Consider the following 26,187-nt stretch of genomic DNA (forward strand, 5'->3'; position numbering starts at 1 on the left):
CTTTCTAGGACTGACTTTTACTTTCTGGTGGCCATGTTTGCCCTGAATTCCAAACTGTGAGTTTTCTACTTTTTATTAATTGATGTGAAATTCAAATTATGTAAATTAACCATCTTAAAAAGTGAGTGATTCAGTGTTATTTAGTACATCACCATGTTATGTAGCTACATCCGTCTGCTTTCAAAAATTTCTATCAGTCCTCAAGGAAACCCTTACTCATGAAGCAATTGCTTCCCATTTGCCCTCTTTCCTGTCTCAGTCTCTGGCAAACACCAATCTGCAGTCTGTATCTGTGGATTTACTTATCTTGAATAGTTCATAAAAATGGAATAATTTTATGTCTGGCCTTTTCCCCTGGGCCTAATGTTTTAAGGTACATCAGTGTAGCACATATCAGTACCTCTTTAAAAAAAATAGCGGAATGATATTCCACTGTGTGTATATACTAAAATTTTTTCATCCATTCATTCATTAATGGACATTTGAGTGTTTACACTGTTAGACTGTTATAATGGATGCTGCTATAAATGTATGTGTACACATACTTGTTCTCGGCTTTTTTAGTTGTGTGCCTAGAAGTTACTAAGTCTGGGTAATTCTGTTTTACTTTTTAAGGATCCAACAGCTCTTTTTCCATAGTTACTGAACAGTTTTACATTCTCAACAGCAATGCACAAAGGTTATATTTCTTCATATCAACACTGGTTCTTTTTCATTTGTTTAATTCTAGCTATCCTTGTGGGTGTAAAGTGGCATCTCATTATGGTTTTAGTTTGTACTTCCCGCCTGACTAATGATGTTGACTGTCTTTTCCTGTACTTGTATATTTCCTGTACTTGTACATTTGTATATTTTCTTTGAAGAAATTTCTATTCAAATCTTGTCATTTTAAAATTGTGTTTTTGATGTTGTTAGTATTGAGTTCTTTATTTTTAAAGGATATTAGACGCTTGTCAAATATGTGACTTGCAAATATTTTCTCCCATTATGTAGACTGTCTTTTCACTTTCTTGATGCATGAAAGTTTTTGCTTTTGATCAAGTGCAATTTAGCAATTTCTTTCATCATATCCAAGAATCCATTGTTACTTCTCAGTCATCAAGGTTGAAACCTAATGTTTTATTCTAAGAGTTTTATGGTTCAGCTCTTATATTTTGGGCGTTGACTTGAGTTCATTTTTGTGTGTGGTGTGAGGTTGGGGTTCAGCTTCATTCTTTTGTATATTTCCAGTTATCCAAATGTAATTTGTTGAAGAGTCTATTTTTTCCAATTGAGCAGCCTTGTTATATAAAAATCAGTTGCGTATTTCTGGACTTTCTGTTCCGTTCTGTTCTCTATGTCTGTCCTTATGGTGGTACCACAGTGCTTTGACTACCATAGCTGTGTTTTGCTGTAGGTATAGCTCTCTCTGCTGTGCAGGCTCCATCGTGCCCTGATACTGAAAGCCACACCAACCAAGGAGCTCATATTTTTGCCATCCATGTCTTCTGGAGGGGAAGCCCTTCTCAAAATCCGCCTGCTTTGGTTTGCTCTCCATTGCCTCCAGGCAGTTGCTTTCTCATAGACTGTCCAGAGTTGTAGTTGTTAGCTAGGGAGTGCTTGTTCCCATGGGAGTCTACGGAGTTGTGCTGGAAGCAGCCCTTCCAGTTCTGCCATGCTTTACGTCCATCATCTCTTTTCCTTGACCCTCAGCAAAGTTGGTGGGAGGGAGGGGAGGTGTTTTTCCTGTAGAAGACTTCCTGTTGGTCCCAGTTCTGGAGTTCCAGTGTCATCAGGCACTAAAAGGCCTGTAAATGCCAGAGTGGCTGCCCGTGAACCGGAAAGAGAGACTGCTTTCCCTCTCACATCTCAGCCTTGTCCTGGCCACAGTTCTTCATCAGATGATTCACGGCAGAAGAGTGGTGCCCTCTGCGGACCCTTAGGAGAGTCTGTGTGGGTGGCTGCATAGGAATCCACAGACATATTGAGCTTTCCCTTCCCAAGCCGAAGGCAGGGGGCATGAGTGGCCATTTCTGCCTCACATCAGTAGCAAAACTTGGCATGTGGCTGGCTGGGCAGAATTGAGGGGCTGCTTAAAAGGAACATTCTTAGGTATCCGAACTTGTCATTTACATGCTTAGCAATTACCATCTGCCTCCTCGCAGGTGTGGAAAGTCTTTGCTGGGTCCAGGTCCCTCCAGGTCCCTCCAGGTCCCTCCAGGTCCCTCCAGGTCCCTCCAGGTGCCTCCAGGTCCATCCAGGTGCCTCTGAGTACTTTAAGTACCTCTCCATTCTTCCCCAACCTCCCCATCCTGGTCCACCTGGTCTGTGGGGCATTCTGGGCTCTTGGCTTGCTGGTTCTGGCTAGTGGTTTGCTCTTCGGGCAGTAGTCTGCCCTGGTTATGGCTCATTTCTCTTTGTTCTGCTTGGCTTTAAGGCATTGAGATTTGCTGTGTTCTCAAAATAGAGCAGTTGATTGGTTATATTTGGTTTGTTTTTTACTATATCCCAGTGGTGGTGGTGGGGGGTGGATGAGATGACTTCTAGAAGTCTTTTCAGGCTCCTTCTCGTTATCGTCCTATTCTCCTGGAGGTGGATCAAGAATTTTTTGGTTAATGGGCATAAAGTGCTTTGAAAACACAAACTGTTAAGTGGCACCGGGGACAGACACACTAATTATTTATGATTTCAGGAGAGCCAGTTAATTCACTGGGAGAGGAGTTGTACTGGCAGGGATGGGGGTGGTAAATCATTCAGGAGGACCCAAATAGCAGAGACTCCCCGCCCCAGCACACACAGAGCGTACGCTCCCTGTCTCTGGAGACTCCCAGCTGGGCACACCAGGCATGCAGAGCTCTCTGCAGCTAGCAGCATCACTACTCACACTGCTGGAGCTTGAGATCTTAGCCAGGAGCCAGAAGGGACCTCAGAGTTCATCCTCTCGCTAGAGCAAGAGCAGTCACGAGATCCTGGTGTGAGAAGGTTGGCACGGTGCCCCTCAAAACTCTCCAGAGAGGCTCATGAGCTTCCCTGAGAAAAGCCCACAGGCACTCCCAGCTCTGCACACAGGAAGAACTCCTGATAGTGACCTCGGTCCCTGCTGCTGCTACTGAACTTACCGGCTTGAGTCCACTCCCCTTCCTGCTGCAACCCTTCACCTCAGGCTGGCCAGCTCGCCCACCTTGTGTATATATGAGTACACATGTATGTATGTGTGTGCAAACACATGTGCAAGTGTGGGGTGTGTACGAAAGCATACATGTTTGTGTGTAGCTGTGTGTCTTGTCTGATGCGATTGTGGGTTGCAGGCATAGCCTATAAAGGCTACAGGATCAGCTTGCCCATCTTCCCACACCTCCTGGGCATCACTGAGCTGGGAGTTTTGTTCCAAACCAGCCCCTCAGCAACCAAAATCAGGCCCTGGGGTCACATGTAGTGGATAAGACCACATCTGGCGCTGGACACAGGAACATGTCTAATCTCCCTCCTTTTCGGTCAGCAGCAAGGACAAAGAACATCTGCTAAAGAACTGGTGAAGGGCTCACAAGAACCTCTGAAGGTGTGCCTGGCCTCCAGGAGCGTGTGGTCCTTCGTAGACCTGGCTCAATTAGGAGGACAGTGGGCAACAAAAGAACATGGCGGTTGTCGGCCCTGCTGGTAACCAGTGCTGGGGCCTCAAAAGAGTCACCCCCCTTATGCTCAGGGGATGTGTTCCAAAACCCTTACTGGATGCCTGAAACTGGGGCTAGCCATGAACCCTGTATGTATTTTTTCCTGCACCTACTTATAAGAAAGTTTAATGAACCCGGTATGTACTGCTTTTTCCTGTACATACTCATGAGAAAGTTATATATTAGGCACAGTAAGAGATTAACAGCTATAATTCATAGCCAAATAGAATAATTATAACAAATACAGTTATTGAAAACCTATGAATTATTTATTTCTGGAATTTCCTATGGAGTGTTTGTGGACCGCAGTTGATGTCAGTAACTGAAACCCCAGGAAAGTGAATCTCTGGTAATGTACTTTACCTCTGGGTCCCGAGTTCATTCTCAGTGACAGGAAGGAGGTGTAGCTGATGATGTCTAAAGCTGTTTCTCTCCTATAGCTCCTCCAGCCTCTAACATAGAGTCCTACACGTGAGAGCACAGCGCCAGTGCCAACATGTGCTCACTGTGTGTTGACACGGTTTGTGGGGTTGGAAAATAAAAACAAGAGCAATAGTAATAATAACAATAGTAATAATTAATAATAATAATAACAACAGACTTTTACCATGTCAGGCGTGATTCTTATGACAACTAGAGGTGGCCTTTGCTAACTGTCTTCTAAAGATGCTTAGAATGTTGTCTGGGCCCCAACCTTAAGACCAGCCTAGACCCAGTCTGGTTTAGGGGGAGACCAGCCATCCCCAGATAAAATCAATAGGACATGCTAGGGAAGAAGGCCAGCGTCCTTCAGGAAAATGGAGATGGGCATGTGGTGCATACATGCTGGGGTCAGCCCTGGGCTGCCCCAGGAGGCTAGGAGATAAGAACCAGGCCTGTGTAGAAAAGTGAGAGGCCGCAGGCTAAGTGAACAGCAGGAGCAAAGACTAGAGACTGGGAAGACCTGGAAAAAAGAACACAGTGGGAGGCGAGGGGGAGGGGCTGGGAGGGGCAGAGGCCCGGCAGGCCTAGCTGGGAAAGCCTGGCTTTATCTTCTGTGTCTTGTGCGCCACGGGGGTGAGGGGAGTGGGCTTTATTTTCTTTCTTCTTCAATAGCTAGATTCTGTGGTTGCAGTGTAGAGAAAGCTGCACTCCACTGCTCTCTCTCCTCTTGCTTGCAGAATGCAGCAGAAACTTAGTTCTTGCTTTCCTTCCTATGGACTCCAAGGAGGCCTTTCCCTGCCCAGCTGCTCCCACCCCTCCTCACTGCAGGGGCTTGGCCGAGGCACGTCAGCCCTGTCCGGCTGTGGGCCCAAAATAGAAGGGAAGGTGGAGCAGCTGGGGGCAGGCAAGGCTGAGATGCCACCGGGAGGGGGTGGCCAGCCCACAAAGGGGTCCGGGACAGCGTGATGGATGGATGAGCACATGCAGGGAGAGGGCTGCACAATGGCTCCGATTACAGCACAAATGCCTGCAAACAGCTGACAGCCATGGAGAACGGATGAAATGGGATTAGAGCATCCTTTCCAGAGACAGCATGGACTGCAGAGCGTGACAATACGCTCCCTGTCAACCCAGCTTTGTGGCTAATTCCGCCAGCCTGGAACCATCTCTCCCCCAAGGGCCTGGGGCAGGGACCTGGAGGGGAGGGGGGAAACGGGAGCTATCACTCATTAGGGTCTCCAGGGAGACTGAGCATGGAGCCATAGAGGTCCTAGGCTCTTCCAGAGGCCAGGACCATCTTACTGCCCAGCGAAGGATTATGGAGGTCTTTCCCTTTCCAGAGTCTTGTTTTGTTTTTCTTTTATAGTACTGAAGATAGAACTCGGGGTCTTTACATTGACCCATATACCCCGGTCTTTTTTTTTTTTTTTTCTGTTTTTGAGACTGTGTCTCACTAAGTTGCTCAGGCTGGACTTAAATTTGAAATTCTCCTGCCTCAGCCTCCCAGAGTGCTGAGATTACAGGTGTATGCCACCACGCTCAGCTGTGTCTTGCTGTTTTTATCCTACCCTCATTTAACCCCACAGATGACAGTCTTGGGTAACTGAGAGACTGGACCACCTCCTACCCTGTTTCCCAGCATGACCTTCGTGGATGTGTGAGATGGATTCATTTTTCCTACCCATCGATTGATGGGAGGTCAGAGAACACATAGCACAGAGCTGGAAACTAAGCATCCAGCATCCCACTGTTATTCTTACTGGTGTTATTGTTGGACTGTCCAGTTCCCTGGGGCCTCCTTTGGCCCACACTCTGGTGGGATATGGATAGAGTGAGACCTGAGGAGCTGCCCTGGACTTGTGGGTGACTTCTCCCACTCCCACCTCAGCGAGGTCTCAGAGACCCCTGAGGGGCGGTGGGACACTGCCAGGCCAGCGTGTAGCCCACGTGCACAGCTGGGTCACGGCCAGCTGGCCAGCACTGTATATTCATGTTTATCTTCGCTCCCTTAAAGAGGCTGCGGCAGAGGTGAAAGGAATTGATGTTTATTTTGATAACGAGTTCTCAATGCGTTTGCAAACTAATAAAATCAACTCATTAGGCTGCATGTTTAATTCACAACTGTACTGTGGGGAGACTTCCCTGGTGGCTGATGGGTAATGTGGACTCCCTTCTGAGCTGGGGGGAGGGTCTACAGTACTTAAACTCTCTGTGACCAGCAGCACACATCCAGACTCCTGCTTTTTCTGCCTCCACTTCCTGGTTGGAAGCCAGAGGCATAGCTAGTACTGTCTGCCCCTCGGCCCTGGTGGCATCTTCCCACTGTGAGCTGCAGGGGCTGGAGAAGGGCAGGAGCCAGGCTGGACTCATGCTCCCCACCCCCAAAGTCAGTGGGGATGGGGCCCTTGGTGAACTCTGCCATGTGTGATCCCTGTGGGCTCTTTCTAGTGCTGTTCCTTGCCTGGGATAGCAATGTGGCAGCCCCGTGATAGGGGTTTCAGTTATGGAAACTGAGGCTGAGAGACCCTCAGTAATTCATACAAGGTCTCACCCCTGGTCAGTTTGTGATAGAACCAGATCTCAGACGTGGGCCTCAGTGACATTCCTCGTGTTGTTCACTCACTGCACCAGCAGAGGCCATTAGAAGATTAAGGGAGTCCAGACCCTGGCCAGGACTGTTGAGGGGTCAGCCAGGGGATCCTGGATGTCCAAGGAGGAGAGTGTTATGGCTTGTGTCTAGATGTCCCCCCAAAGCCTCATACAGTCATAGGTGGAGCTTTTTCAGAGAGGGCTGAATCTAGAGTGTGACTGATTCATGGTGCAGTGCTAGGATTAAGCGTGCTAGGATTAAATCAGTACACTGATTGGTTTAACATCGCCTTAATCCGGGTAGCCTGGATACAGTGTAGGGGACAGAAAGAAGCTTTTCTTATCCCTTGCTTATTGCTTTGCTATGACTACCACACTGCCTTGGATCCAGATGACTTAAACCTCTACAAATTGTGAACTAAATAAACCTTTCCCTCTTTAATTTTGGCTGTTAGGTATTTTGTCCCAGCAAGAGAAAACTAAAACAGGGAGGCACAAGGACTGTGCCAGGGCCTGGCCTTCTGGAGGATTTACCAGCAGTCACAGGGTATGCTCTGTGCTGGGCAGAGGGGCCCTGACCCTGCCACAGAGAACACATTGGCTTCATGGTGGACCTCTTTGGAAAATACTGGGTGCTAGACTGGGTTGGGCCTTGGTGTTCTGCCCAGAGAAGATTTGAGGGAGGCCCGGGCTTCCTGTCACAGCCCCAGTGCCAGAAGAGAGGAAGGGACAGAGCCTAGAAAGGGGTGAGTAGGGCTTCGTCCCTCAGCAGTGTCACCAGGTGGGGAGAAGGGGCCAGAGAGAAAGACAGAGACTGAGAATCTTAAACCCTTTTCTTGGCCCTTAGTCTCCTAGAAAAGAACCAGAAGTTTGTGTCACAAACCTGTGTGAACTAGGCAAAGAGCCTCTGGGCCGCCTCTTGCATAATGACAATGTGACCACGTCTGTCAGAGGATGAGGATTTCGATTTCTAGTAAAATGTGCTTTCATTCTGTGCAGAAGACACAGAATCAAAGCTGGCAGCCTATTTCACATCTTTTGGAGAGTTCTGCCATGCTTCTGGTGGTGCTCAAATTCAGTGGAGTTAAGGGATAAGATAGGGCACCTCTCCTCCATGCCCTGCTGATCCCCATACTCCTGTCCTGCTCCCCTCTGACATGCACATGCACCCTTCCATTCACTCACCAAATGCACTGCAAGCTATACACACATCTGCTCACACAGATACATTCACTCACCCCCTCTCAGGCTTTCCTGGACATATGCTATTACATGTAAAACACGCACAAACACATGTCATGAACGCAGGTGCACGTGCCCCACCTCCTTGCAGGTACTCTAGGGGAAATAAGAGGTGCTCTCTGCTCACCACCATCAGGATCCTCCTTGCATGAAACAGTTCCGTGAGTCACAGACACCTAGTCAGTGACCCAGATATCAAGAACCAGGCACACTGTCCTTGAGATCCCTAGCCACTTGGAACGTGCAGTGGGAGATTTGGGCTTCGATCAGAATAATCGACTCACCTGCAACCTGTCTGGAGTGTCTTTGATGGGGTACGCAGCTTCAGGGCATGGAGTGATGGACCGGGTACATTTAGGGTACCCCTGATGGGTCTCCTGCTTTTTCCTTGCCGTAGCCCCCTTTTGAAGAGCTGATGGGACCTTGGGCTCCTCTCTCTAGGAAATCGCGTGCACATGCATGAGCACATGCATGAGTAACTTTTAAGGTATCTAATTTCAGGGAGTTACCACCCTTGCCTGGGACTCCTTGAGGGCACTGGCTCTAAAGCATTCTGGAAACGTCCTCCTAGAGACTGATGTCATGTCCCTGGGAAGGTGGTGTCCCCCTTGGCATCTTGGGGCCAGTGGCATGCAGGGACGTGGACACCCTCCTGCTCACTGCTCTCCGGACAGCTTTCCTGTGCAGCTGCCAGACGAGTGCTTGCTCCAGGCCTTTCTAGCTAGTTCCCTCTTCGCACAGCGCCTGTGGGGTGTGGAGGTGGGTGAAGGTGGGTCACTTCCTCATCCAGCAGGCGTCTACCTCCTCGGGTTCCCAGGAGGGCTGCTGCAGCTTTCCCACCCACTGTGGCCTGCCATGCCTCCTCCTTGTGCTCTGTTCGGCTCTTACGGGATGCAGAGACCCTGGAGTTGCACACATGGGTAGGGAGAGGATGCCTTTTGCTTCTCTCTAGAGCCACTCCTAATAGACAAGCTTTGAGATTTCCCTCATCTTCAGGACAAACCTGCTTTTGAACCATTTCTTTGGTCAGCTTCTGTCTTGGTTACTTTTCTGGTTGCTGGAACAAAATACATGACACTCAAAAGGAGGAAAGATTTATTTCAGCTCACAGTTTGCAGAAGTCTCAGTCCGTAGTTGGCTGGCTCCAAGGCGGGGCAGTGTAGCCAGTGGGCATTGCAGAGGAGACACTGTTCATGGCAGGCAGAGGCAGCAAAGGCAAGCCACAAACTACAATAGCAGCTTGTAGTGCTGGTATTAGATGACGGAACTGTAGGAGATGAGGCCTACTGGAGGAAGTGAGGTCCCTGGTGGCTTCCATGAGGGGACATTGGAACCCCCGGCTGTTCCTTTCTCTCTGTTTCCTGCCCCCTATGAGGTGAAAAGGCCTCTTGCACCCATACCCCCTCCATGATATACTATGCTGCTCCAGGCCCAGTCACAGAGCCAAGCAACCATAAACTGAAACCATGACCCAAAAGAAACCCTTCCTCCATAGAAGTTTATAATTTCAGGGATTTTGTTTCAGTGGCAGAGAGCTGACTAATACAATTAAGCTCACCAGCCCATCAGCATGTGTCTCTCTCATTCCTATGCGTCACCTTTGGCCACCAGGCTACTCACAGCACGGCCATCCTGGTGGGGTTGGCTGGGGACAGCTCTCCTCTCCCTGCTGGAAGGTCTGGAGACTCTACAAACCCCTCCTGGCCGCTCTTCCTCCTCTCCTGTTTGGCACTTGAATTGACAGATACCTTTTCCCAGGAATCTAACTTTTCTCTCCCAAAGAATGTGAGACAGAGAGACTATTCCTGAGGAAAGTGTGGAACAAATAGGCAGGGACCAACTTCCTCACGTGTCTTGCCCCATGGTCCAGCTCACAGCCTTGTATACTGGGAGAGTCCAGAAACACAGGCATGGGTTATTCCCACGTGTTTCTATCTTAGCCTACAAGAGCCCCTTTTGCTAGGCCTGTTCTGTTCCTCATGGCCCAGAATTTTCCCCAGCACGACCCTCAGTTTGGAAGTTTCCAAAGTGAAGAACAAAAATGCCAATCACTCACAGAGGCCATTCCTGCTTCTTGGGGTTTGCCCTTCCCACGCTATTTACAGAACTGAAAACCTGAATTCTCCCCGGAGAGAAAGCATGTCTCAGTTTCCTATCAGAAACCATCTCCGGAGTGAGCCAAACATGGACTGGAAACCTAGACTCAATCGGGCACAGTGGTGCACGCCTGTGTTCCCAGCCACTCAGGAGGCTGAGGCAGGGAGATTGCAAGTTTGGGGCCAGCCTGAGCAACTTAGTGAGACCCGGTCTCAAAATAAAATAAAAAGAGCTGGGGATGTAGCTCAGTCACGGAGGAAGCCTGGTTTGGATCTCTAATACCAAGAGGAAAAAGAAGCCCATTTTCAGGATTTGTGGGCAGAAGTGGGGTTGGAGAGAATGGGTACCAGGTTGCAGAGCCCTTCCACCAACCAAGCACCTCAACAGAGGTTGGCTGTTACTATTTGCTTACCAGTGTTCTCTGGTCTCTGGCCCTGCCTCACTTAAAAGAGAGGCTCGGTGGGCTCCTGACCCCCATGCGTTTTGCTCCCTGAGTCTCTGGCTCCTGGACTCCTGCTGCTGCTAAGAGCTGCCGGCTTTCATCACGAGGGAGGCCGTCTGCGTCTGTGTTAGTCCAGGCGTGAAGCAAAGTAATAAGAAACAAGCTTGACGTGCCCCCCCAAGCGCCCCACAAATAAATAGGATGTTTGTGGAGGAAAACCAGCACAGCCCCATCTCTGCTAATTGGATCTCATCAGCACTCCAAGGCCACCTCATTTTGTTTGGTCTGAGTGGATTTTTTCCTTATCCTTAAAAAATAGGAAGGAAAAAGCCAGCTGCACTGTTTTCTGTGGTCTCTCTGACTTGGCAGGGATGTGGGATATCAGCTTTCTCAGACTTGGTGAATCCAAGGAGGAGAGAAGAGACCACTGATCTGTCAGTCACTCAGCAAGCATTTCGATCCACTATTATGGACCAAGTGTGCCACAAAGGGCCGGAGTTGCTCCTGTGAATGTGATGGTTGGATGATTGGCTGGCACCCGGAGTTAGTGAGGACGCCAGCCTCTCAGGGCTTGCAGGCCGGGTGGAAGTGTGCTGGGGGTCAGGTAATGAGAAGCCAGCCAAGGGAGGCAGTGAGGCACCTGCCGCAGGTGGGACATTGTGAGCCTGGGGTTTCTATTATTCCTCCCACTCTCCTCTCCTCTCTCAGCTCGGCCTTCTCCAAGAGCTACGGAAGCTCTCCAGTGGGGCCCTCTGTTTTAGCCTCTAGAAAGCTCTTTCACGTCCTTCTCATGAGTACCCTGCTTCTGAGTACAAATTTGATGCTCCCCGGTCCCCCACACTTGCCTGAGTGCCCCTCCTCCCCTGTCCTGTCAGCCTTTCTCTCTCTGCTGGTCCTGCCCTCAGCACGCATCTGCTGGGTCTGTCACCGCTGCAGGCCCTCCTGTTGCTCTGGCCTCTTCCCTGGGCCTCTTGAAGCCATGGCTCTGCCTGAACACCTCACTGCCCAGGGCATCACCCCACCCCTGTCCCCCTCCTTTGAAACTTCCCCGTCAGAGTTGCTTGTGATCTTGGTATGTCAATAAATGCCCTCATTGACCACCCAGTGGTGACCTCTCCTTTCTTCTTGACTTCCCTCTGTCCTCTAACTCTTCCCTCCAGGCCCATTTTGGAATCTCCTCTTGGGGCAGTGGCGCAGTGGATGCTGGTACCCACCAGAGTCTCTACCCTGTGGCTTCTGTCGTGATCACTGGGCCCGTCTTGCCACCCACAGCTCCTGCTGAGGTACATAATAAGCCTACACCTCTTGGGCACTTCCATGGCCTCCCAGTCCTTCCCTGAGAGCACCCCCAAAGTGAGCCCCTAATTCCTGCTTTGTGCCTGTTGTTCTAGTGAGAGCCCCATCACCTGCAGCTGGTTCTGACACCTCTCTGCCCCCCTCATTCTGAACAGCTCATCAGATCTGCTGGCTGTGGGGACAGTCTGCAGGCCGTCTGCCTTCCTCCAGCCCCAGGACTCAGCAGGATGAGGAAGAGAAGGTGTTCATGGGGACCACAGAATACCTGCCGGTCCCTTTGCCTGCCACCACCAATCTTCAGTGGCATTGTGCTGTGTTGTAATGCTGTGTGTCCTGGGCTGTGACTCCCTGCGTGTCAGGATGCCAAGTCCCCTTCCTGTGCCCTGTTTGCCGTGTCCGTTATGTAGGGTGTGGGGATGGCGTCAAGGGCAGGCTCTGAATTGACTTTTCCACCCTTCCCAGAACACAGCCGTTAGTGGGTCGTTAGCTGCCCAGCAGCTGAATGGGGCTCTGTGCTCAGGACAGCAAATGTGAGCACTGTGTTTCTGGACCCCCACCTGGAAACCGCTCCCAACCTTGCCCTGGAAACACCCACCGTGGCCAGGGAGCTGATGAGCTGGCGCCTGGGCTGGGAGCCACCTCAGCAGGCGTTCCCGCATGTGGCCTCTTCAGGGGACGTGCTGCCCATTTGGCCCTGGGTTCTGAGATGGGCACTGTCCTCCTGCGGATGGACGATGCTGTCGGTAGGTTCTGGAACTCCCTTCTCTCTCCCCAGCGCCCTCTCATTGAGCTCTCTCCCCAGGGCTCCTATTGACAGGGCACTCATCGTGACCACTGGCTTTTGTGTCCCAGGAAGTGGCCCAGGTGGGGGACACCCTGAGAGGATGCAGCGTATTCCAGGGCCTATGCCATAGAGGAAGCTAGATGATCTGGGATGGAATTCCCAGCACCGCCCTTCAGAAGCTTGTGTGACCTCTGGTAACTTCCTTGATCTCTCTGAAACTTGGTTTCCCCTTCTTTAATCACGACTGACTGCTGCTCTGATAGGGCAGCCTGGAGGAGAAAGGTCCCTAGCACAGGATTCTGAAGCCTGAGTGACTGCTGCCCTGTTTGCAAATTCAGAGTTGGGACTGGGAGCAACAGGGGCTCGTGCTGTTTGCCCCTGGAAGGCCAGCCTGTCTCGTGTCAGGTCATCCCAGAGTGTTGGTCATTTTGGCACCAAGGGGTGCTGCTTTTCAGAGAAGGATGGAGTCGTTCCTCCTGTCCTGTCAGTAGGTGCCAGAACATCACAGAACCTTCTAGGGGAGGGTCCTTGGTGCACAGTGTAAATTCTCCCTCTAGTGCCAGAAGTCTCTCTTTAGCTCTCAGTGGCCCAGTGTCCACCTGGACATTTCTGCCTCCTGGAGAGCAAAGCAGGTCGTGGCCTGGTTCCCCTACTCTGGGGCTCCACACACCTAGTTCTGCCAGCCTAGTGTTCTTTTCCAAGTGGGGAGATGTTGGGACTCCCTGGGCTTCATCCCATGTACCCCACCTCAGGCCATGTGACAATGTCTGCAGACACTTTGGGTTGTCACAGTCTAAATGAGGAGGAGTGTTAAGTGCTTCTGGCACAGAGTATGTGGAGGCCAAGGATGCTGCTAAACAGCCCATAGGACTCAGGCTGGCCCTCAGCAAGGCTGGTCCAAGCCCAAAATGCCCACAATGTCAGGTGGAGAAACCTGCGTCACACCAGCATGCATCTCTAAGGGCAGGCCAGGCCTCAACACAGAGCTCCTTGTGTGGGTTTCCTGGGGATTGAGACACCAGCAACGGCATCCAAAAAAGGATTTTGCAAAGGAACTCCGTTTTAAAAATAAAACCCCCAAAAAAACCCTTTTTCTTCCATTCATGTATTTACTTACTGAAGCTCTGGAGCACAGGCACTCTGCTGAGAACCAGAGGTTCCTAAGGACTGCTTCTGAGATGGGGAGCTTTTACCAAGGGCTGGTGACAGGCTGTGTGCAAAGTTGGGGAGAAGGTGAGGGAACCGTCCCTGCTCCCGAGGCGCCCTGGGGTCTGGCCTGGCCCCACTTCTGCACAGGGAGCCTGAGGCAAGGACCTGGGCTCCTCCTTGGTCTCTGGGCTTCACAGGAGACTGGTGTGGGGAGCAGGGCTCCACACAGCAGCCTCACTGCTGTCATGCCCCAGTTCCACGACCTCAGTGAACTGCCCCCAATTCTGGCCCACAGTTTCCCAAACCTGCCCAACCCACCTACCGCCTGTGTTGGCTTTTTGCAGCTGCCACAAGAAAAAACAAAAAACCAAGCTAGGTGGTTTCAAACATGGTTCTGGGAGCCTGGGAGCCTGAAGTTCAAAATTAAGGTATGAGCAAGGTTGACCGTGGGGGAGAACTGGTCCAGGACTCTCCCTGGCTGCTGGTCCTTTGGTCCCCTCCCTACCCCCCTACTTCCATACCTCCATTGTCACATGGCCTCCTGTCTGTGCCCCAACCATCTTCTCTCTGTCTCTGTGTCATGTTTTCCTTGTTTTAAAAGACACCATCATTGAATCAGGGCCTGCCCATTCCGGAAAGACCTTGTTTTAACTTGATGGTATCTGCAGTGAGCCTGTTTGCCAACCAGGTCACGTTCTGAAGTTCCAGGGGATGTGAATTTGGGGGAAATGCTCTTCAACCTAGTATTACTCCCCCAAGGGATCAATGTGGTTAAACTCCCATCACTCTAAAGGTGCAGGGTCAGAAGACTCCAAAGCCTCCCGAGGTTGGGTTACAGGGCACAGACCCTGCACCCTGTGTCCTGTCCCCCCATGGACCCAGGGCAGCTTGGGCAGGGATTGGAATGCATCAGGGTGAGTGGCCTGGATTAGTTGATCTGAGCTCTTCAAGGACAGGCAAGGGTACCCAGTGTGTGGACAGGGGGGAGGAGTGGAGATGGGACTGGCTGGGCCCTGGGGGAGGGGACTGTTTGTTTTCTCAGCAGTAAATGCCTCTTGATGGGCTGTGGTTTGCACAGGGACTTGATGCCAGATCAAGTTGTCCACATCGATTGGATGGCCACAAAGCTCTGTCACAGAGCAGCAGAGGGGCCGGCAGGAGCTGCCTGATGGCCTGTCCTCACAGGTCCTCAGGCTTCCTCAGTCACGGGAGGCGAAGGGCAGAGTGACCAGAGCAGGTGGGGCTCTACCCTAAAAAGGTTCTGGGGTGGGGCAGTGCTGACCCTGGGACCTAGAGACTGCTCTGCCCCTCTTAGGCCTCCCTCTCCCCCAGGGTGAGCATGCCTGTTGGGAAAGAGTCTCCTGATTAATGAACAAATTACCATCCTTGTTAGCAGCACAAATAGGTCTTTGGGAGATCAAGGAGCCAAAGCTTGGGAAGCAGCCACTAATTTAACGAGGAGGATGAAATCCAGATGTGGCCTCTGGCCAGCAGACAGCTGCCGCTTCTGAGTGCGTGGGGAGAAACCCTGAAGAGACTGGACAGCCGAACAATGAGGCAGAATGAGGGATAGCCGGAGAAAGGTCAGGCCACCCCAGATGCAGGCCACAAGTCAGCACCCCCTCTCCCCTTCCATTGCAAAGGCCTCTTTGCTGGAGAAACCCAGGCATCGCCACGTGCTTGTGGCTGTTTATCTGATAACCACAATGACAAAGGACTGCCGGGGATGCAGGACCACTTCTAAGTGGATTCTTACCGTAGTAATCCCAGGGGCAGGGTGCTGTGCACTCTGGACAGATAGCTGTGGGTGTGGGGGACAGACCGATTCTGTCAAGCAGCAGAGTTAGGTACCCTCTGGACTGTAGGGCCCTCAGAGCAGCTCAGGGGGCCCTGAGCCACACGGTGGAGACCACGGGCTTAGCTGTCTAAGGCCAGGAGCAGCCTGGGTGCTGGCTGGGACTGGGGAGGGGACTCAGATTTTACAGGGAGCCCCAGGCAGGAGCGGCGCGGCACGGGTGGGGGTGTGGGTGTTGAGCCGTGTTGGAGAAGGAAGAGGAAAGTGAGTTACGGCACCTTCTCTCGCTCCCCCTCCCTCCTTCCCTCCCTCCTTCTGTCTCCTTCTCCTTCCTCTTCCTTCCGCCCTCCCTCTTTCTTTCTATTGCCTCTTCCTCCTTCCCTCTGTGTACGTATAGTGGAAGCGGCTAGAAACACATCCCTGGGCCAAGCCCCTTGTGCAACACACGACAATGAAAAGATCCTGGAGTTTCAAAAAATGGGTGAAAGGAGGAGCCTATCTAGGTTCATGCTACACTCGCCACTTGTTCCTTAACCTGAAATGTCTATTTCCATCTATTAGGGACGTGGCTAAAATTTCACCTAAAGATGTGTTCCTGCTACTTAATAAAAACAAACTAGGTGAAAGCCCAGTTCTCGAGGAGGCCGAGCCAGGAGGGTTGTCATTTGGAGCCCAGCCTGGGCAGCTTAGTGACTTAGCAAGACCTCATCTCACAAGAAAGAAAAATGTGCACTCTAGCTCAGTGTGAAGGCCCTGGGTTCAATCCCCCAATACAATATGGCAAGAAAAAAAAAAGCAGGCTTGAGCTGCAGGTGCTTATTATACTTCTTGTGCTGCATAACTGGAGGTGGAGGCACCGTGACTTACCCAAGGCCTCAAGGGACCAGTGAGACAGCAGCAGAGCCCTGTGCTCTCCCTCCCTGCAGGCTCGCCCACCTGGGCTGTAGGTGCACAGGTGACACTGTGCAGACTCGGGGACTCTGCTGCTCCCTGTGGGCCCTCAAAGCCCTACAGAAGGAAGAAGCCCACAGTCATGCTGTGCCCTGGCTCCATGCTGGACCAGCGATTTCCGTGCGGGAGGGTCATTTACTGACAGTGACGGTTTAAAGCGGTCCAGCTTAGCCATTGGTTTCTATAAAGAGCAGAGCCGCATCCCCGGGGAGGGAGAGCCAGCTTGGGGAGCAGGGAGATGAGCACTATCTGGTTATGGATTTTATCGAGTCATAAACAAGGCTGGAGAATAAACAATTAAAGTCGGCTGATGCACAGGGCTGCCTTGGCCAGCTGGCTGTCAGGGAGCCTGTGTCACCAAAGCTGCCCTCTTGGCCCAGCACAGCTGCTTTGCAGAGCTGTGTTGCAGACCCAATGAGGGCAGGGATTAGGGCTCAGGACTGCTGGACCCCAGCCCCAGCCCCGGCCAGCTGCCTCTGAATACAGCAGACCCGTTCCCTCTGAGTGTGCTTAGAGAGCTCCCGGGTGATGACAGGGGTGTATACTGGGGCACTGCTGATGAGAATTGGGTCCCAGCACCCTAGCACCCTCCCCAGGGGAGGTGTGATGGGAATGTCCAGGGTTTAGGACACGGGAACAACTCTTCACTCAGACACCCACCGGCTGCATGGCCTCAGCATAGTGACCCAACGCCTCAGAGCCTTCTCATCTGTAACCTTGGAAGGACAATATTTAGCGCTGTAGGGGTGCCCTGAAAACTAAACACAATAACAAGTGGCAAACTCACAAAGCAAGATGAGATCCTGTGAACAGACAGCTGCAGGGCTGGGTGTGGGAAGATAAGGAGACAGCTGTCATTCCAGTCCCAAGGGCTGGGACGAGAGGCACACGAGGGGCATCGGGGTCGCAGTAACTCTGCACATTCAAGGACTACACAACCAGTTAGAAACACAGTATCAGGAAGTCCTACACACAGAGGATTATGATTCCCATTTTATTCAACCGAGATCGCAGGAGTTAGATTTGCTGAGTCAGATGATTCTAAGTACAGGGTTGAGATCCCATCCCGGGTGGATCTTGTGTCCACATTGAGAAATCCTGCTACCTGGTTACCTCCCCTTCCCCTCTGGCCAGCTCTCCTCCTGAGCCAATAGTGGGCAAGGCTAGCGGCCCACGTAGGCAGATTATCCACAGCACCAGCCCCTGTGAGGTGGGAGAAGCTGAAGTGAGGGAAAATGAGTAGGGGAAGGAGGTTTCCAGCACAGAGAAACCGAAGTAGAGCCTGGGAAGCACCAGGCCAGGTGCAGTCAGGGGAGGTGAGACCAGGTGCACTGAGCCTGGGTCCCTAAACAGGCAGGTGTCAGAGTCCCACTTGTGCCTTCCTGGGCTGGAGTGCAGGAAGAGGCCAATCCCTTTTGTTCCAAGACAGCTTAGTACTCCCACCTCTGCCCAAAAGTTTTCAGTTGTGGCGGGGAGCTGTCCCCAGGTCAGAGTGGTGCCACAGACCACAGCGATAGTGAGGATCAATGAAGGTGGGACCATCGTCCTGTGGTGTCTATCATCCTGTGGTGTCTCTTCTCTTAGGGATAGGGGAGCTCTAGTCCCACTCCACGATGGGGACTGCAGGGTAGTCCCTATGGACTCCTGGGACATAACATTGTAAGAAACAGTTACACCATCAGCCAGTGCCCTGGGATACTGGGCAGGGAGGCCATGAAGAATACAGAAATGCACAGACATGTAGCTATATTGACAGAGAAAATGCATTGTCATATAAAATAGTCATTGTGATCTAAGATGTTTTCATTATCTCACACAAACCCATTTTATGAGTAAGGAATCTGAGGACCTTGAAGGCCTTGACCTCCGATTTCCACGATGCCTCATCTCAGGGCTTCCTTCATCTAACCACCTGGGTTATGTCCACCAGGCCATCCCACTGCTCGGATGCTGGTCTGGGATGGCGGGGAGCCCGACAGGAGGGGCCTGACCCCAGCACTCTGGCTCCCTGCTGCCCTCCTGGCTGCTGCATGCATTCCTGCAGACCTGTCCTTGCCAGGGCCTTGGGGGTGGACACTAGGCCTGCAGTAGTGTGAACTCGGCCAGGCGCACCCCCAGACTGCCTCCTAGCCCCTGTGAGCTACAATCCTTGCGGTTTCCTGTCTGCCCCTGGGGCTGTGGGCAGAGCAGCTGGGACCGTCTGGAGCTGGCCTGGGCCCAGACCACCCTCCTGTGACTCCACACTGCTCATTCCTGTGGGGCTGCCCAAGTGTACTTGTGGTACAGAAGAGGGGGCCACAGTACTCTTCTGGGAGGTCCTGCATCGCCCAGCCAACATGCCGCCCAGGGGACAAGGCTTAGTCAAAAGCCGGAGGGTGAGGGGTCACCCAGCAAGTGTTGCTAATAACCCCACCTCCTCCCTGCACCCTCTCCTTCTCTGCCGACTTGCTGCACGCTCGTGTACTTGGTTCACGGGGTTATCCAGACACACCAGGGCCCTTCACACGCCCTGCCTTCCACCCCAGGCTGCATCTCCAGATGGTTACCCTCTGCTGCCCTTTCTCACGCCTGAAGTGATGATGTGGATGCCCATGTCTCTGGTGTGGCTCTAGGGTTGGTTCTAGGCGCTGAGGGCGCAGCCAGAGACGTCCCAAACTGGAAGATCACCTTGTTCTCTGATCTGGCCTCTTGGTGTTTCCTTTCTGGTTGAAGAGAAACTGACAGAAAACAAAACCTCAGTTTGTATACATTGGATGCTGGTAAATGCTGGGGAGTCGTCAGAAGGGGCCCAGTGGATATGTGCACACTGAATATATGTGTGTGCTACATGTCAGTGATTTGCATATGAATGAATATGTACATGGAGTATATATAGTGTGTACATGTCTAAGTGCCTGTGTGTGCATGTTATGTGTTCATGTGTATATACCTGTGTGTGTACCTGTGTACTTGTATATGTATATATGTATGTGGTGTTTGCATGCATGTGTGCGTAAGTGAATGCGTGTGTGTGCATGGTGTGTGTATTGCATTGGTGAGTGTGTTTCTCTGCTGACATGTGTTTCTCTGCCTATGTAGGGAGCCTTGCTGGGGCACATTTGGGGCTGTGGATCCTGCTTGTGACATCTGATAAACTTTCAGATGTCACAGAAATGAGAGGCAGCACCTGGGGAGGGATGAGCACAAGCATCTGAGCGCCCAGGAGAAGGGCTGCTGAGACTCAGACCACCAGGTCCCCTCCAGTGCTGCAGCCTGATGTGGTCGTGGTGGGTGATAGCCAGTGACTAACCTGCAGAGCCCCCACATTGTCACCAACACTGCCAGCACCGTCTCAGGAATTGTGAAGATGGACAGTGCCCCAGTTGGGGCCCCAAAGGTGGCGGTGTTTAGTACAATTAGATGTAGGAAGGTGGGTTTTAAGATGGGAAGAATAGTGGGTAGACCTGGGCTGGAATTCAAACTTACTCTCTGAGATACAGGGCATTTTCTTAACCTCCACACTGTAGGATTTCCTTCTTTTAAAGGAGGGTGCCGCATCCAATCTTACAAATTCCCAATGTGGATTAAAGGTGCTAAGGCAGCTAAGATACCCAACCCAGATCCAACCCAGCTCAGAGCTCAAAGAAAGAAGGGCCAGGGAAGGTCAGTGAGGGAGCAGGAACAAAATAAAAAGACTGAGCCACCAAACCAAGGCGCTCAGCCTTCCTCACCGCCCCAGCAGGGAAGGAGCAGGAGAGCGGAGTTGGACACTAGCAGTCACATGCCCAGGCCCCATGCTCTTTAATAACCACTTTCATGTGTCTCTTGGAAGCCTTCTGCCTAATCCAATTAATGCCTCCTGTGATCCGATTACTCCGATTACTCTGTAAGAAATCCCAAACCTGATCACCAGGTGATCGTGTGAGTAGCACAAGTTGATATGGCATTGCAGAGAAAAGGATTTAGTTTTGGGGACCATCTGCTGCTGCCCCCAGGGCTCTGGCATTTCCTTCCTATGAGTCCTAGCTTTTGCCTGAGTCTTGAGCTGTCCCCAACCTCCTTGGTCCCCTGAGAAGAAAATAGATGCTTCTTAGTTACCCTTGGCCACTGGGAGGCCCTTTCCCCTCCCGGCCCCCCATGGCTGGCTGTCCTGTGAGCAGAGCCCCCTGCCAGTATGGCGAGGGTGGAGTAGGACTCCAGTTCCTTATACCCACCCCCGCCCAAGTGTTGCACAGAGCAGAGTGGGAGCCTGATCTGCCTGGACCTTTGGGAGTCCAGGGCTGGCTGAGGGACCCCTGAAACTCTCCATCACCAGCGGACACAGCTTCACTGAACTAAGACACGAGCAGAGGGCACCACCAAGCCTGTTAGAAGACCTGCAGCAGGAGCCAGGCCAGAAGAGGGGAATGGGCAATTGTGCTGGGTCTTAAGGAAGCCCTCAGTCTTCCCTGGGCGTACAGGGATCCTCTCTGTCCACAGCGTTGCATGTAGTTACCTGAAGTGAAGCACAGGCTGAAAAATATTACATGAAAAGTCCCAGAAATGATTCATAAAATGGAAATAATGTTCCAAAATAACTTTTACAACAGTCTATTATTATAATTGTTCTATTTTATTATGAGATGCTGTGGCTAGCTTCCTCCTGTGCCTGATTTGTGGATTAAACCTTTTCATGGGTAAATGCGTATGGGAAGAACTTCGCATGTCTAGGGTTCTGTTCTGTCCCTGGTTATGCTTCCACTGGAGGCCTTGGAATGTGTCCTCACGGGCACAGGGGTAACTGCATAGTGTGAGCAGGTTGGACTCCCGGTACTCAGGCTTTTCCCAGACCACTCTGTGTGACCCTGTGTATTGCAGACACAGTGTGACTGGAGTGAGCTGAGGTGAGCACCCTAAAACGTGCCTGGCAGTGGGGCATGTGGACAAGCCACACGCGCATATCCCTTAATTCCATGTAGGTGCACAGCAGGCCCTCCCTGGACTTTCGTCTTTTCTTTGTTCCTGGGAGGGAGGGAGGAGAAGCCCCCAGATCGTGTCTCCCGTCCCATCTTCCCTGGTTTTCTGAGTATCCTTATGCATCCTCACCCAGGCTCCCTCGAGCCCTGTTCTCCCTGTCCTGTCTTCCTCCTTCTTGCCTGTGCTTTGGCTCAGGGTGACGGCTCCTAGTGTGGCCCAGTTAGACTCCAGACAGTCACATTTCTAGAATCGAGCTAACCAGGCAGGGAGCTGATGGGGACAGATGGTTGGAGGCTGGCAGGGGCACAGGGAGGAGGACGGCACAACCTCCATGCAGTTAGCCTGCTTAAAAAGGCCGCAGACGCCCTCCAACTCTCCCTCTTGGCTGGGTTCCGACTCCATTGTGATCATTTTTATTTTTATTATCCATGAAATCTGCTTTTACACATTCTAATCATGCAGGTATAATCCAGCCGGCAGGTACAGGGCAGCCGCATGTGGTCAGCCTCTAATTCTGTCATGACAGGGACTGGAGCCTTGATTGTTCCAAGTGGTAGAGGTGCCAGTTCATCAAGGCTTGGCCATGGACAGTAGTGCACACTCTTTTTCTGGCCGTGGAGTTTCCTTCCTTTCTGTGTATGGCGGGACTGCCATTAGGATAGATTGTAATTCCCCATTGCATCCTCTTAGACAGACAAAATAGGTAGCCTGCAATCGACATCAGGTTTTTACCTGGAAAGGGGCAATGGGGAGCCACTCTCTTCTCTTAAGCTTACGGATGAGACACCAAGGTTGGGCGCAGGGGAAGCACGTATCCTGTGTTCCCAAAGAGGTCAGGTGTTTTGGTGCTTTTGATCTCTGATTAAACCACTCTGCGACACTGGCTCTTGTTACCTTTTTAGTGCCGTGTGCTTTTTACCTGAAAGGTGTCTGAACAGCCAAGCGATGGATGCCCTCAAAGTTGTCTTGTTGCACTGACTTCCACAAAGCTTTGTCTCATGCCCACTGTGGTGGAGAGAACTGGAGGGACCCTTTTGTCCTGTTGTGTTCTAGTTCTTGTCACCTGAGATCTCCAGGTAGATGGAGATCCAAGTATGAGAGGGGAACCCCAAGTAAGTTGGCATCTCTGACAAATAGTGACTCATATTTCAGTGTAAGAACATTCCAATATTGGGTATACATACTGCATTCCATGCAGGGCTAGAATATGGTCTGAAAGGAAGTTCGTGTTTATCCAGACCATCCCTGGTCTGCATTTTGCTAAATGTGGATGACCTCTCATGGAGCCCAAGAGGTGTGTGGTGGTGACTGGGTGAGCAGAGATACTCTGGGAATTGACTGGAGCCCCACAATATACCCCAATCATCTGTATCCACCTGTGGACATCCCTGACCTCAGCAAGCCCCCTTACCCTCTGGACACATGCTCCAGAGCAAGAGCCAAGAGAAACAACTGCCCCCAGCGAAGGAAGCTCAAGGCAGGTAGTCATGGTGGGGAAGGACAGACTTGTCAGGCTGTGACAGGACTGAGCCCTGAGATTTACAGTGTCTCTGACTTGCATTTTCCCCAAGTCTAGCATGCCAGGGTCTGGAGGAACATCCTGAGTCAGACAGAGTGAGCTGTTCTGTGCCAGGAGTGGTGTTGGGTCTCAGGTTCTGTACCACATGTGGTCACTGGGTCTCGGAATTCTGTACCACAGCAATTCTGTGTCCCGGGCTTCTGTACCATGGATGGTTCTTGGCCTTAAGGCTGTGAAATGTGGATGATGCTGGGGGTCTTTGCCAGTGATGGTTCTGTGTCACTGGATTCTGCACCATGGAGGTGGTTGTTTCAGGTTCTATACCATGGGCCAGTGCTGAGTCTCCACTCATGATCTTGGCCTTGGGCATGGCTAACTGTGAATTGTTGGTGTGTTTTTGGTAGGACCTTCAGGCTTTTGAGTATTGTGTCTGACAGGGGCAGCTGTTAGTGTCAGGCCCGGTCATTTCTCCTGTGCTCTTGGTACCCGGCCATGTTAGCACAACTTGGACGACAGCAGCCACCTCTGCCCAGCCCCCAACCTCTCCATGCATCCTGCGGACAGCTATTTGTTTCTTCTTGCTAAGCATCCTCTTGCATCTAACCCCATCCCCTCTCAAAGGCCTCCACCAGCTCCCTGTTTCCTAAGGAGCCAAGATTTTGATTGCCTTCGGTGCTTAAAGGTCTGCATCAGTCCCATCTTCCTGGCCCTGTGGTTTCTCTTGGCCCTTCAACCATTGGAAAGAAGCCGCTTTCAGAGGGGTATTGTCACCTTTGCAGGTGTTTCTGACAGCTGTCTGCTTTCTCTTTAAAGCATCCCCCTTCTCAGTCCTTTGCAGTTCACCTGATTACAGCAAGGACAAAAGCGTAATTAGGTGCTAATGGCTCTCAGCACCTCTGTAACACCTGCTAACCCACAGTGCCTCTGTGGACTGTCACTGACTCCAGCCTTTCTTGCTGCCAGGGAGAGGCTCGGTGATTGCTCACTTTCTGCCTTGGCCCTCTCACACACTGCCACGGTTCCCAGGCTCCAAGGACCAGATCAGAATTTCCCCTGCCTTAATGCTTGTCTAGGCAAAGCTTGGAAACTGAGTGAACCCTGGGTGCTTTTTCATCAATTTGTTCATCGTTGCCCGATGCTGTATGGCGAGAAGCAGTGTCCCCACTCTATAGGTTAGAAAATGGAGTCTTGTAGAATAAATAGTTATTGGCCAAGATTCATGCTGTTGGTAGGCAATGGTGCAGGACCCAAAACTAGGTCTTTATGGCTCCTGGCCATATTCTTTGTCCCCTGCTTGTGTGACTTCCTGGCCTTCTTTGGCCAGCACTGTAATCTGACCGGCAGCTCAAAGCCCAGCTCTCTCAGGGGACTCCTCATTCCCTGTCTGTTTCTCCAAATGTTTTGAGCAACCGCTACTCTGTACTTTGGAAGAGATCACAAGGGAGGTGTGCATGCACACATGTGTGTACCTACATTGTGCATTGATTTCCCTGAGCTAAAGTGTGAATATCCTGCATCCTGAACCATACCATCACACAACAGAGCTGCTGGCTTAGAGGGGAGCAGGCATCAAGCACTAACTAGACAGACTGAGTGAATGGTAGCAAAGCCTATAGTTTTCTCCTTTGTGTAAGAGCGTCATTTCATTACCAAGAGAGCCCCTCTACATGGCTTTGTGTGGTGAGCCGCATGATGATGAAGATCCAGTCTTTGATTCTCTTTGCTCTGGGTCTTGTCCCTGCCACATTCACTGTGAGAGCTTGGATGCATGACCTCTCTGTGCTGCAGGTCCACCTACTGTCAGTGGCCATCAGAAGAGCCAGCTTGAGGGCAGATGTGGGAGGAGGGTGGGCTGAGGTGCATCCAGCCTGCACCACATGAAGACCTCCTTGGGTCTTAGCACCTGTGTTTGGGTTCTTCCTGGAAGAGTGCTGCCCTGGCTACTAGAGACACTGGAGAGGGCTGTGTACTCTATGCTTCTAGATGTCGACTGCAAGTTTAACCTCAGGTCTGCAGCCAGGTTTATCTGCCTTTGGCCCTGTGACCCTTTGGGGCAGATAAGTCTGTGTGATAGGCACTGCGCTGTGCCTTGTGGGATGTTTAGTCTCATCACTGGCCTCTATCCACTTGTCTTAGTTACTTTTCCCATTGCTGAGCCCAAATACCTGACATTCACAAGTAAAAGAAGGAAAGGTTTTATTCGACTGGCTCACAGTTGATGGAGGTGTAGTAGCAGTTTCAGTCCATAATCAACTGGCTCCAAGGCAGGGTGGCATGGCAGAGGGACATTGCAGAGCAGAAACAGCTTATGGCAGAAGGCAGGAAGACAGTAGCAAGCAGCAGAAGCTTTTTTGTCCCTTCGTATTCCATCTAGGGTACCCTGCCTATTGATTGGCTACCCAGGGTGGGGCTTCCATTTTCCACATCCTTAAACCCAGTAGCACACTCTTAATCCACATTCACACACCCTAATCCATCCTCTTTCAGAACTATGACTACTGAGACTTTTGAGGGAATATCTAGATACAAGCCATAATGCCACTAAATATCAGATATCTCCAGACCCTGTCAAAGGTCCTTTGGGGCCTGAAGACCCCTGGTGAGAAGCACTGGCCCTCTGACTGGCTCTCTAATTTGGGTGCATGCATTTGGAAGCTTTTTTAAGCATCAGGCTGCTGAACTCTACTCTAAAGCTCTGGATTCATCAGGTTTGGGGCCAGCCCCAGAAGCTGCATCACTGACTAGTTCCCAAGTGCTACTGCTTTGGAACCCCAGCTTGACAGCCACTGTAGGAGTCCTATAAACATGGCTGTTGTAGAGAGAGGGAGCTTTAGTACCTAACGTGATGCTGAGATGAGACCATAGGACAGCAGGGCTTTTCTTGGAGGAACGCCTCCCTGAGGGTATAAAGAATTATAGATAAACTTGAAGGTTAACAGAAAAGCAAAACAGGCTCAAAAGGCAATGAGCAGACTTTGAAAGCAGAGCAGTCATGTGCTTTGCAAGGTGTTTGAGCTGGGGGGTTGTTCAGGGAAATTCTTTGAGCCGCAGCCAGAGAGGTTGGGCTGAGGGTTTGATGGGCATAAAGAGGGCTGTTTGCCCAGGGGCTGAGGGTTGGAGCACTCAGGCCCACATTGAAAAGCATGCTCCCCAAAGGCCCAGAGAGCTGGAGAGATGGCAGCTCCCTCTGAATGAAGCGTCTGCCTGTCCTGCCTCATCTGTGAATGAGCCCCACCAAAAGGACGTGAGTCACCATGAGGAACAGAGATAACATGCAGAGACAGCCTCGGGCTCCCTGTGGCCCATGGGAAATGG

General features: G+C 51.4%; 1 protein-coding gene and 1 long non-coding RNA gene across 5 annotated transcripts in view; both read left to right on the forward strand.

Moving 5' to 3' along the window:
* Window positions 1-26,187, forward strand: part of Sdk2 (sidekick cell adhesion molecule 2) — a 257,497-nt gene that overhangs the window by 20,066 nt on the left and 211,244 nt on the right. The gene's annotated exons all lie outside the window — the stretch shown is intronic.
* On the forward strand, window positions 4,644-21,078 carry LOC134474285 (uncharacterized). Its single transcript, XR_010045028.1, has 2 exons — window positions 4,644-11,726; window positions 11,895-21,078. It is a non-coding gene; the product is annotated as an uncharacterized LOC134474285 (long non-coding RNA).

This window comes from Cavia porcellus, unplaced genomic scaffold (assembly GCF_034190915.1).
Source record: "Cavia porcellus strain 051 isolate PalLab524CR breed Dunkin Hartley unplaced genomic scaffold, mCavPor4.1 scaffold_32, whole genome shotgun sequence".
NCBI lineage: Eukaryota > Metazoa > Chordata > Mammalia > Rodentia > Caviidae > Cavia > Cavia porcellus.